A 6,797-nucleotide genomic window follows, 5' to 3' on the forward strand; every position below is an offset into this window, starting at 1 on the left:
TATCCATAGTTATTAGAGGGAAGACAGAATAAGAAAATGATATTTAAAATGCAAACAAATGTGTCTTTTATGAATAAGTTAACACATTGTCATGTATACGCATGTATATGTGTATGAGTGAAGTATGGATATGAAAACATAAAGTTTGAAACAATATCTGAAATACATTTTAGAACTTTAACAGAAAACATTGTTGATAAATAATAAAACTAAATATATCCCACATAAATATAATTACAATTACAAATATACATGCATACGCACACACATAAAATTGGGACTATAAATGGCCCGTATGACTCAAATTTAAAGTATATATGTATGTGTATGTGTTTGCATGCATGTGTGTGTGCTTGTGTGTGCATGCATGTGTGTGTGCTTGTGTGTGTAGCATGTATACATAAATATATATTACGATTTATATTTTATTTTATTTTATTTTATTTTATTTTTTAAGTTATGTTTATTTGTTTTGAGAGAGAGAGAGAGAGCTCATGAGCAGGGGTGAGGCAGAGAGAGAGGGAGAGAAAGAGAGAGAGAGAGAGAGAGAGAGAAAGAATCCCAAGCAGGCTCTACACTGTCATTGCAGAACCCGATGCGGGGCTCAAACTCACGAACCATGAGATCATGACCTGAGCTGAAATCAAGAGTTGCCACTTAACCTACTGAGCCTCCCAGGTGCCCCTATATTTTATTTTATATGCATAAATGTAATACATGTATATATTTTATTTATATTTATTTTTAATATTTATATTTTACTATATAAATGTATAATACATGAATAAGTGTATATCAAAATATGAATGTTAATATTGTCTCAAATTATCCATTAAATTTATTTTATTATATTTCTTTTTTTTTTATAAGGAAATTTTTTTTTTTATATGAAGTTTATTGACAAATTGGTTTCCATACAACACCCAGTGCTCATTCCAAAAGGTGCCCTCCTCAATACCCATCACCCACCCGCCCCTCCCTCCCACCCCCCATCAACCCTCAGTTTCTTCTCAGTTTTTAACAGTCTCTTATGCTTTGGCTCTCTCCCACTCTAACGTCCTTTTTTTTTTTTTTTTTTTCTTCCCCTCCCCCATGGGTTCCTGTTAAGTATCTCAGGATCCACATAAGAGTGAAACCATATGGTATCTGTCTTTCTCTGTATGGCTTATTTCACTTAGCATCACACTCTCCAGTTCCATCCACGTTGCTACAAAAGGCCAGATTTCATTTTTTCTCATTGCCACGTAGTATTCCATTGTGTATATAAACCACAATTTCTTTATCCATTCATCAGTTGATGGACATTTAGGCTCTTTCCATCATTTGGCTATTGTTGAGAGTGCTGCTATGAACATTGGGGTACAAGTGCCCCTATGCATCAGTACTCCTGTATCCCTTGGGTAGATTCCTAGCAGTGCTATTGCTGGGTCATAGGGTAGGTCTATTTTTAATTTTCTGAGGAACCTCCACACTGCTTTCCAGAGCGGCTGCACCAATTTGCATTCCCACCAACAGTGCAAGAGGGTTCCCGTTTCTCCACATCCTCTCCAGCATCTATAGTCTCCTGATTTGTTCATTTTGGCCACTCTGACTGGTGTGAGGTGATACCTGAGTGTGGTTTTGATTTGTATTTCCCTGATAAGGAGCGACGCTGAACATCTTTTCATGTGCCTGTTGGCCATCTGGATGTCTTCTTTAGAGAAGTGTCTATTCATGTTTTCTGCCCATTTCTTCACTGGGTTATTTGTTTTTCGGGTGTGGAGTTTGGTGAGCTCTTTATAGATTTTAGATACTAGCCCTTTGTCCGATATGTCATTTGCAAATATCTTTTCCCATTCCGTTGGTTGCCTTTTAGTTTCGTTGGTTGTTTCCTTTGCTGTGCAGAAGCTTTTTATCTTCATAAGGTCCCAGTAATTCACTTTTGCTTTTAATTCCCTTGCCTTTGGGGATGTGTCGAGGAAGAGATTGCTACGGCTGAGGTCAGAGAGGTCTTTTCCTGCTTTCTCCTCTAAGGTTCTGATGGTTTCCTGTCTCACATTTAGGTCCTTTATCCATTTTGAGTTTATTTTTGTAAATGGTGTGAGAAAGTGGTCTAGTTTCAACCTTCTGCATGTTGCTGTCCAGTTCTCCCAGCACCATTTGTTAAAGAGGCTGTCTTTTTTCCATTGGATGTTCTTTCCTGCTTTGTCAAAGATGAGTTGGCCATATGTTTGTGGGTCTAGTTCTGGGGTTTCTATTCTATTCCATTGGTCTGTGTGTCTGTTTTTGTGCCAATACCATGCTGTCTTGATGATGACAGCTTTGTAGTAGAGGCTGAAGTCTGGGATTGTGATGCCTCCTGCTTTGGTCTTCTTCTTCAAAATTCCTTTGGCTATTCGGGGCCTTTTGTGGTTCCATATGAATTTTAGGATTGCTTGTTCTAGTTTCGAGAAGAATGCTGGTGCAATTTTGATTGGGATTGCATTGAATGTGTAGATAGCTTTGGGTAGTATTGACATTTTGACAATATTTATTTTTCCAATCCATGAGCAGGGAATGTCTTTCCATTTCTTTAAATCTTCTTCAATTACCTTCATAAGCTTTCTATAGTTTTCAGCATACAGATCCTTTACAACTTTGGTTAGATTTATTCCTAGGTATTTTATGCTTCTTGGTGCAATTGTGAATGGGATCAGTTTCTTTATTTGTCTTTCTGTTGCTTCATTGTTAGTGTATAAGAATGCAACTGATTTCTGTCCATTGATTTTGTATCCTGCAACTTTGCTGAATTCATGTATCAGTTCTAGCAGACTTTTGGTGGAGTCTATCGGATTTTCCATGTATAATATCATGTCATCTGCAAAAAGCGAAAGCTTGACTTCATCTTTGCCAATTTTGATGCCTTTGATTTCCTTTTGTTGTCTGATTGCCGATGCTAGCACTTCCAGCACTATGTTAAACAACAACGGTGAGAGTGGGCATCCCTGTCGTGTTCCTGATCTCAGGGAAAAAGCTCTCAGTTTTTCCCCGTTGAGGATGATGTTAGCTGTGGGCTTTTCATAAATGGCTTTTATGATCTTTAAGTATGTTCCTTCTATCCCGACTTTCTCAAGGGTTTTTATTAAGAAAGGGTGCTGGATTTTGTCAAAGGCCTTTTCTGCATCGATTGACAGGATCATATGGTTCTTCTCTTTTTTTTTGTTAATGTGATGTATCACGTTGATTGATTTGCGAATGTTGAACCAGCCCTGCATCCGAGGAATGAATCCCACTTGATCATGGTGAATAATTCTTTTTATATGCTGTTGAATTCGATTTGCTAGTATCTTATTGAGAATTTTTGCATCCATATTCATCAGGGATATTGGCCTGTAGTTCTCTTTTTTTACTGGGTCTCTGTCTGGTTTAGGAATCAAAGTAATACTGGCTTCATAGAATGAGTCTGGAAGTTTTCCTTCCCTTTCTATTTCTTGGAATAGCTTGAGAAGGATAGGTATTATCTCTGCTTTAAACGTCTGGTAGAACTCCCCTGGGAAGCCATCTGGTCCTGGACTCTTATTTGTTGGGAGATTTTTGATAACCGATTGAATTTCTTCGCTGGTTATGGGTCTGTTCAAGCTTTCTCTTTCCTCCTGATTGAGTTTTGGAAGAGTGTGGGTGTTCAGGAATTTGTCCATTTCTTCCAGGTTGTCCAATTTGTTGGCATATAATTTTTCATAGTATTCCCTGATAATTGTTTGTATCTCTGAGGGATTGGTTGTAATAATTCCATTTTCATTCATGATTTTATCTATTTGGGTCATCTCCCTTTTCTTTTTGAGAAGCCTGGCTAGCGGTTTGTCAATTTTGTTTATTTTTTCAAAAAACCAACTCTTGGTTTCGTTGATCTGCTCTACAGTTTTTTTAGATTCTATATTGTTTATTTCTGCTCTGATCTTTATTATTTCTCTTCTTCTGCTGGGTTTAGGCTGCCTTTGCTGTTCTGCTTCTATTTCCTTTAGGTGTGCTGTTAGATTTTGTATTTGGGATTTTTCTTGTTTGTTGAGATAGGCCTGGATTGCAATGTATTTTCCTCTCAGGACTGCCTTTGCTGCGTCCCAAAGCGTTTGGATTGTTGTATTTTCATTTTCGTTTGTTTCCATATATTTTTTGATTTCTTCTCTAATTGCCTGGTTGACCCACTCATTCGTTAGTAGGGTGTTCTTTAACCTCCATGCTTTTGGAGGTTTTGCAGAGTTTTTCCTGTGGTTGATTTCAAGCTTCATAGCATTGTGGTCTGAAAGTATGCATGGTATGATTTCAATTCTTGTAAACTTATGAAGGGCTGTTTTGTGACCCAGTATATGATCTATCTTGGAGAATGTTCCATGTGCACTCGAGAAGAAAGTATATCCTGTTGCTTTGGGATGCAGAGTTCTAAATATATCTGTCAAGTCCATCTGATCCAGTGTCTCATTCAGGGCCCTTGTTTCTTTATTGACCGTGTGTCTAGATGATCTATCCATTTCTGTAAGTGGGGTGTTAAAGTCCCCAGCAATTACCACATTCTTATCAATAAGGTTGCTTCTGTTTATGAGTAATTGTTTTATATATTTGGGGGCTCCGGTATTCGGCGCATAGACATTTATAATTGTTAGCTCTTCCTGATGGATAGACCCTGTAACTATTATATGTCCTTCTTCATCTCTTGTTACAGCCTTTAATTTAAAGTCTAGTTTGTCTGATATAAGTATGGCTACTCCAGCTTTCTTCTGGCTTCCAGTAGCATGATAAATACTTCTCCATCCCCTCACTCTGAATCTAAAGGTGTCCTCAGGTCTAAAATGAGTCTCTTGTAGACAGCAAATAGATGGGTCTTGTTTTTTTATCCATTCTGATACCCTATGTCTTTTGGTTGGCGCATTTAATCCATTTACATTCAGTGTTATTATAGAAAGATACGGGTTTAGAGTCATTGTGATGTCTGTATGTTTTATGCTTGTAGTGATGTCTCTGGTACTTTGTCTCACAGGGTCCCCCTTAGGATCTCTTGTAGGGCTGGTTTAGTGGTGACAAATTCCTTCAGTTTTTGTTTGTTTGGGAAGACCTTTATCTCTCCTTCTATTCTAAATGACAGACTTGCTGGATAAAGGATTCTCGGCTGCATATTTTTGCTGTCTAGCACCCTGAAAATCTCGTGCCAATTCTTTCTGGCCTGCCAAGTTTCAAAAGAGAGATCAGTCACGAGTCTTATAGGTCTCCCTTTATATGTGAGGGCACGTTTACCCCTTGCTGCTTTCAGAATTTTCTCTTTATCCTTGTATTTTGCCAGTTTCACTATGATATGTCGTGCAGAAGATCGATTCAAGTTACGTCTGAAGGGAGTTCTCTGTGCCTCTTGGATTTCAATGCCTTTTTCCTTCCCCAGTTCAGGGAAGTTCTCAGCTATGATTTCTTCAAGTACCCCTTCAGCACCTTTCCCTCTCTCTTCCTCCTCTGGGATACCAATTATGCGTATATTATTTCTTTTTAGTGTATCACTTAGTTCTCTAATTTTCCCCTCATACTCCTGGATTTTTTTATCTCTCTTTTTCTCAGCTTCCTCTTTTTCCATAACTTTATCTTCTAGTTCACCTATTCTCTCCTCTGCCTCTTCCATCCGAGCCGTGGTGGTTTGCATTTTGTTTTCCATTTCCTTTAAAGCATTTTTCAGCTCCTCGTGACTGTTCCTTAGTCCCCTGATGTCTGTAGCAAGAGATTCTCTGCTGTCCTGTATGCTGTTTTCCAGCCCAGCGATTAATTTTATGACTATTATTCTAAATTCACTTTCTGTTATATTATTTAAATCCTTTTTGATCAGCTCATTAGCTGTTGTTATTTCCTGGAGATTCTTCTGAGGGGAATTCTTCCGCTTGGTCATTTTGGATAGTCCCTGGTGTGGTGAGGGCCTGCAGGGCACTTCCCCTGTGCTGTGGTGTATAACTGGAGTTGGTGGGCGGGGCCGCAGTCCGACCTGATGTCTGCCCCCAGCCCACCGCTGGGGCCACAGTCAGACTGGTGTGTGCCTTCTCTTCCCCTCTCCTAGGGGCGGGATTCCCTGTGGGGTGGTGTGGCCCGTCTGGGCTACTTGCACACTGCCAGGCTTGTGATGCTGGGGATCTGGCGTATTAGCTGGGGTGGGAAGGCAAGGTGCACGGCGGCAGGGGGGGGCAGGCTTAGCTCGCTTCTCCTTAGGTGATCCACTTCAGGAGGGGCCCTGTGGCAGCCGGAGGGAGTCAGATCGCTGCCGGAGGTTTGGCTCCGCAGAAGCACAGAGTTGGGTGTTGGCGCGGAGCGAGCAATTTCCCTGGCCGGAGCCGGTTCCCTTTGGGATTTTGGCTGGGGGATGGGCGGGGGAGATGGCGCTGGCGAGCGCCTTTGTTCCCCGCCAAACTGAGCTCTGTCGTCCAGGGGCTCCGCAGCTCACCCTCCTTTTGTCCTCCAGCCTTCCCGCTTTCCGAGCAGAGCTGTTAACTTATGACCTCCCAGACGCTAAGTCGCGCTTGCTGTCGGAACACAGTCCGTCAGGCCCCTCCGCTTTTGCAAGCCGGACTCGGGGGCTCTGCTTGGCCGGCGAGCCGCCCCTCCGCCCCGGCTCCCTCCCGCCAGTCCGTGGAGCGCGCACCGCCTCGCCGCCCTTCCTACCCTCTTCTGTGGGCCTCTCGTCTGCACTTGGGTCCGGTGACTCTGTTCTGCTAATCCTCTGGCGGTTTTCTGGGTTATTTAGGCAGGTGTAGGTGGAATCTAAGTGATCAGCAGGACGCGCGGTGAGCCCAGCGTCCTCCTACGCCGCCATCTTC

Source organism: Lynx rufus, unplaced genomic scaffold (genome assembly GCF_022079265.1).
Source record: "Lynx rufus isolate CCGP_SWC_20201006 ecotype Redwood Valley unplaced genomic scaffold, mLynRuf1.p SCAF_2, whole genome shotgun sequence".
Lineage (NCBI taxonomy): Eukaryota > Metazoa > Chordata > Mammalia > Carnivora > Felidae > Lynx > Lynx rufus.